At 35.5% G+C, this 6,842-nt stretch overlaps 1 pseudogene across 1 annotated transcript; it reads right to left on the bottom strand.

Moving 5' to 3' along the window:
• Window positions 1-4,797: 4,797 nt before the first annotated feature.
• Window positions 4,798-6,604, bottom strand: LOC311607365 (26S proteasome regulatory subunit 8-like; annotated as a pseudogene). Its single transcript has 2 exons — window positions 6,380-6,604; window positions 4,798-5,818 (listed from the first exon to the last, which is right to left on the bottom strand). The product of its transcript is annotated as a 26S proteasome regulatory subunit 8-like (transcript).
• Window positions 6,605-6,842: the final 238 nt, after the last annotated feature.

The raw sequence follows: 6,842 nt of genomic DNA, 5'->3' as shown, positions 1-6,842 counted from the left end.
TTATTAACATGTGATTAGGACAATTTTCAAAATGACTACAGTGTCAGATGGCATCCTCTTGTAATATGAAATGGAAAATTCACAGGATTTTTAATCCTCAATTTCACCTGCAGTAGAGAAGTATAATTCCAGAACAATGTTTTAAGATGATGTATGAATTCTTGGAGGATATAATTACAAACGCCATCTATTAGCATTATAAGACTTACATTTCTTGACATATATGAATGCATACTGCTTTGCATGAAGAAATTGTAACTTGCATATGAAGACTGACTGATGTTTTGGAAATTGTTTTCAGTTAAGCTAAATAACAAACATAATTATCTAAAAAGAAATATAATCAGTATTTACAAAGTTTGAATTCAAAGTAAGTTATTAAAGAAGAATTAAGTTATAGGCAAATATGGGTTACAACTTAGAAACTGACATTTTACCAAATAGAAACACTGTAACAATTATTAACATTTTGAGACATGTTCTTCTTAAATAATATAAATATAGGTATCTGTGTGATACATAAAGTTATTATTTTCTCCACACTCTTCTGCTTTCATCTTCATTTATGTGATTTATAGAGTATTTTAAGTGATGTGCTGTCTTTGTATACTCTTTGAAGTTTCACGTTGTCAGTAAATGCGCAAAATTCACATCTTACATTGCTTTGAGTATCATACATTGTAAATTTACCAAGCCCGAAATCTACATGCTGTAATATTATTCTGTATATGTTTCTGTCAACTGTTTTAGAAACGTAACCACTATGATGGGTATCAAAAGTATACTTAATCATTGTCCTTGATCTGTTTTTTGTTTGTTTGGTGTTTGCATGTTTTGTTTTGTTTTGTTTGTTTGTTTTGAGACAGGGTTTCTCTGTGTAGCCTTGCGTGTGCTGGACTTTCTTCAAAAATCTTGCTGGCCTTGAACTAACAGAGATCTGCCTGCCTCTGCCTCTCCAAGTGCTGGGATTACAGGCAAGCCTGGTTAATTTTAAAATTTATTTAAAAATAAGTTTATGAGATGAGAAAAGAGCTGTGATATGCAATTTACTAGACAAAACATAGCTCCTGAGACCACAAAATAATAACAGCAGTGTATTTCTCTACTGAGTAGGCCTTACAATGATCCCTTCAACCTGAAAACATGAAAAGAAGTGCTCAGAGGAGTCTAATTTTCACTGTTGAACTGTCTGCTTATGATGAACTTAAGAGGAGAACTCATTGCCTTAAATTTAATACACAACTTTTAACTTACAATAGTCCAATGTATGAACCCAATCCAGCTATTAAAACAGAGCCCTGATTAAGTGAATTTGGTCACAAAATGAAAAGGGAAATAACTTTAGAAAAGGGATTGGCAGTGGGAATAGAGAATGAAAAGCATGGAAACACACACACACACACAGACACACACACAGACACACACACACATACACATGCATACACACACACACAGACACACACACACAGACACACACACAGACACACACACACACACATGTATATGTATTTGCCAAAGGGAAAAATTAAAAACATTAAAAATCTCAAAATTGAAAATAAATGTAACTCAATGACTCATTTATTACATGTTTTATTATACTTGGTAAAGATGGATTTGACATAGAATTGACAATAGATTTATAGTTTGTTATATGCTATATACATTTTCTGATAAAAGATTAACAATTTTTATTAATATAGTTTTAACTTTATATCCTATATTCAGAATTGTGGTTCTTCTGTTTAAACATTATTTTAGAAAACATAGTTCCTGTTTCCTAGTGTTTAAGTTGTGTTTGTAATCTCTAGTACTCAATATTATAAAACATTTTTCAAGCCATGTGATATAACTGATGAGTTATTAATTTCGTCATTTTTCTAAATTGTTCTTAGTGCTTAAGCCAAGCAAAAATGCTCTACTTTAGTGGGTAATAATCTTACAATTTGTTCATTTTTTCAAACTGTCACCTAATTTAATTAAATCGCCTAAATATCTATATATTCCTACCCTTTATTTACCCCTTTTAAAAAATGGCTTTATTTTATAGGAACCTCATAGCCTGCTATGTTTCTTTATTTTTTCTTTGGTATATGTGTTGTTCAGAATGTACACATATTCTTATTCCAGTTTGTTTATGTTTGTGATTAGAAATAAGAATTAAATAAACTTTTATTGATTGCTCATAATTTTGGCTTGTTTACAATAACCAATTTGTTGTTCCCCTTTATATTTTTCCTCTTACTGTTTGAGATAGAAGGGTCTCTCACTGAACCTGGCACTCACCAGTAGGCTACACTAACTGGCCAGCAGTCACCAGCTTTCTTCCCATGTCTGGTTTAACTAACATGGAGATAATATGCACATACCTGGCACAGCTTTACACATGGGTCATAGGGCCAATACTTAGTCCCTCATTCTTACATGGGATGCACTTCAGAAACTGAGTTATCCTTTGTGGTTTCATGAATGATATATATGATGTAACAACTACTTTGTTGTCAAAATTTAGAAAACTTATACTATCCATCTGTATTTTTTCTTTAATTTAGGCAACAGAATGTGTAACTTGTAGAACATATCTAATGAGTAAATTCTTAAGTTCTAATTAAATAATATATTATTGGCCCTATATGTATGACAAAAATGTGTAGTGTGGTCATATAATTATAATTGCTTCTCAATATGAAGGATTTGTCTTGTACTTTGATTATTACATCCTTACATGCTCTACTTCATATTGGATGCTGAAATAGTCTCAGCATAAAATTTATATCATGATGTTATGCCAAAATGAGTACATATTATAAACATTAATTTTAGAAAGACTATAATGTATCTTGGGAAGTATTGTCCTTGTTTATGAATAATTCTTCTATAAGTTGGATGCCACGTGACATGTCTGCAGTCCTAGCACTTGTAATTCAGAGGCAGGAGTCTTGCCATTTATATGAGGACATACTAGACAACATAAAGAGGAGCAGGACAGCCATGTACAGAGCGAGAGCATGTCTAAAATAATGAATAATAGTAACAATACAAAGATCTAGCAAACAGAAGGAAATTGATGACTAAATAATCATTTTAAAATATATAGAGAGGGTTGACATGATGACGGAGAAGGCAAAGTGATTATCAGAAACATGTCATCAGGTCCAAGGCTCTTCATCCATAAGACTGAGACAAGATCACACGGACATATGACCATCCTATGCATTAATTACATGGGGGCTTCCTCAATATCACCCTCCACACACTCAAGACAGGATTTCTCTGAGTATGCCTTGGCTGTCCTGGACTTACCTTGAAAACACAGAGTTCTGGCTGCCTCTGTCTCCTGCAGTGCTAGAATTAAAGGGCTATGCCACCAAGTCCAACTTCTGTTACATTTTAAGGAAGACATTTGACATAAATATATTTTTATTCAATTTTTTTCTTGATAAAAATCCTTCGTTCCATTTTTTCTTACCACTGAAAATGTAATTTTATTTATGTCTGAAAAATGTCTCTATTCCATACCAGCTAAAAAAGACTTAATTTGATAAGCATGTGACCTTAATTAGCCTATAGTTTCTGTCAAAATATATGTTCTGTCATTGTAGGGCAGTAGAAAAGATGGTACAGTGATCATGTATTTTATTTTCAAAATTGTAGGTGAAAGAAAAAACTCTAGAATTAGCCACTGAAAGCTTGCCAAGTTACTGCTTAGAAATTGGCTCATGAGGATGAGCACGTGTTTAATGGTGCTCAAGGCCCTCACATGATGAACCCTGGAGTTATCAACCTACACTTGCCAGAATAAATACAGAGTAAATCTATAAATGTGTTGGGGCCATATCCTCCTAAGAATTTCCAATTGACCAAGATTTGTATGATAGGGCAACTTATTTACCAGTTTAAAATATAAATGCTTCATGATTGGAAATATCACTCTACAGGAAAATGAATGCAACAGTAGAGAGGTTTTTATTTAAATACCTTTAAATAGATTTCCTCTTGTATTGAAAGAAAATATTAGGAGTTTATTCAATTTTAGTGTTGTGATGTGTAAATATTTTTTCCTCAGCATTTTGGCTCACTGTAAATATTCTTACAATTAGAATGTTTTAGATCAGCTAAAGTAAAACCAGGTGATTTATTAACTAAAGCATGCACACATCATTTAGTGCTTATACAAATATGGCAGGATTTGCAAAAGGGAATGGAAGGGTATCCTAGCAATGACCATGGTTTTGACAATTAAATTAAGTAGAAATTTGTTTGTAATTGTCAGGTGACCAAAACTGAAATAATCCATAAATTAATACATGTCCTAGTGAAACCAATTAAGGTCTTTCAAACTTAAGTCTATATACAGTTAATATTAAAGTATTGCAAAAAATAAAGCATAAATTATATAATTTGACTTGTTTTCTTTATTCATATTTTTTATAAATAGTGTTGTGGTGACATGAATGTAATCTTTGGTCAAAGAAAATGTATCAAGTCCTAGAGTCAGCATGCATGTGCAGTAAAATCACATGTTACCAGAAAATTACACCCTAGTTCACATACCTAATGTCAATAGGTAATGGATGTATGTAGAATATATAACCTTACAGCTGTGTGAAATGTGACATTAAAGGACTTCATTTAGAATATTACTAAGTTAATTAAATCCCAAGGTATGTTTATATTTATAACATATTCAAATATCATCTCAGACTCTTCCTTCCTTTCTTTCTTTTTTTCTTTCTTTCTTTCTCAAAGAGAGTTTATCAAACATCATTTATTTGAGTGTTCCACACAAAAGACACGCCCTCACTTCCATTGCTTCTTGATGAACATACTTTTCTCACTATCCTTTTGCACGACCTTGGCTACTGCCACCTAAAAGTCCCCCTGAGTAATGTGGACACGCAGTGCAGCAGAACAAACAGGCTGGCTTCCGTGCAGACACCCTTCATTTCAGCCCCTGAAGTTCCTGGCATCAACTCAGCAATTTTTCTCAGGTTGATCCCTCTGGTCAATTTCATTGTCTGAGATTTTCAGACATCCACCTGGGCTTCCTCACTGGGAGATAGGAATTCAGTTTTTCTGGCAACCCTCCCAGGACAAAACAGGGCAGAGTCCAGGATATCATTTCTATTAGTTACCATGATAACCTTGATATTCTTGGTGGCCTCAAAGCCATCCAGCTGGTTGAGCAGTTCCACCATTGTGTGCTGTACTTCACTGTCCCCTCCAGAGCCTCTCTTGAGCTGTGAAGAGCCATTAGAGTCAACCTCATCCATGAAGATGACCAATGGGGCATTTTTTCAAGTAAAAACAAAACACCATTCTTGCTCCTTCCCCAATCATTTTCTATTCCATTTCAGAACCAGAGACACAAATAAAGGTACAGTGCATCTGATGAGGCAGTGTGGGTGAACAATGTCTTCCCAGTGCCTGGGGTGCGGGCTGAGCATGGAAACATTTGCTTTGGCTGTACAATGCCCAGCACTTCAAAGAGCTCAGGGTGCTTCATGGGCAGCTCGATGCCTTCTTTGATCTCCTTGTCCAGTCCACCAATCATCTCTTAAGTTGAGTCCGGTACCTGTTCCACCATCATTAGTAACACCGGAGAGTCCACGTTATTAGGTAGGCTCTTATGCAGGCAGAGGGAGTGTAGCTGTCATTTGTTAGAGCAACCTGGCAATTAGGTGTCCCATCATTGATGTTGATGTTCTTGTACACATCAACAACAAATTTGCACTCAGGGTGGATCTTGAACAACACATTTATTCTTTTTTTGTTTTCTTTTTTTTTCCATTTCTTATGAACTTTTATTCCCACTTTCATCCTAAATCAGAGAAGAGCTACTGGGAGATTATCTAGAACAAACTTCTGACAATGTCCTAATCTCTTCACTGTGGCAAATTTATTAACCTGAAAATAAATCCTGGCCAACCAACCTGGCAACTTGAAGATAACTACGTTTTTTTTTTTTAACTCATTCAGATTACAACTCAATTGTTATCCCATCACTTGTATCCTCCCATTCCTCCCTCCCTCCCACTCTCACCCTATTCTTCTCCCCTCGAGGGGGAACTCCTCCACCTCTATATGGTCATAGGCTATAAAGTCTCATCTTGGTAGTCTACTTATTCTTTCTTTGAGTGCCACCAGGCTTCTGCACCAAGGGAAAGTGGTCAAATATGGGGCGCCAGAGTTTATGTCAGAGTCAGTCCCTACTCTCCACATAAATGGAGAATGTCCTGTCCATTGGGTAGATCAGAGTAGGGGTTCGATGTTTACTACCTGTATTGTCCTTGGTTAGTGCAATAGTTTGAGCAGAACCCCCTGGGCCCCGATCCACCAGTCATGATGTTTTGGAACAGCTTTTTTCTAATCTGTGGCCTGCACTACTTCTCCATCATAGGAGCTCTGTTTCTGCAGCAGCTGCAACTCCTTCCAAAATACACAAACTTTTGCATGTAGCACATTCCTCTGTGCCTGCAGTCTCTGGGGATTCTGGGCCTTATCATTTGTAAACGACTGGAGTTCTTAAACACTGGACAGATAATATCGGCAGAGTCCACTTCCTTCCCTCTTCCAGTTCTATCTGCTCTGACCAATCAAGCACCATCTTCCCATTTTTTCCCCATCTTAGTCTTTTTCAATAAAAAGAATTTATAGACAAACAGTGTGAGACACTTGTAAGTAATTATGCAATTGCTGGAATGTACATATTAATAAAATGCTTTAGAAACCATTAAAATAAACATTACCTTTCATTTCTCAGCAGTTGAGGGCTATTCACGATAACTGTCTGGAGTTGGACATATACATCTGAATGTATCTCTATGGGACTGAGGAATTCCAAG

This window comes from Acomys minous, assembly GCF_964271855.1.
Source record: "Acomys minous genome assembly, chromosome: 10".
NCBI classification, from domain to species: Eukaryota; Metazoa; Chordata; class Mammalia; order Rodentia; family Muridae; genus Acomys; species Acomys minous.
The sequence above is the reverse complement of the archived record's forward strand: the minus strand, read 5'-3'. Positions and strand labels throughout refer to the sequence as shown.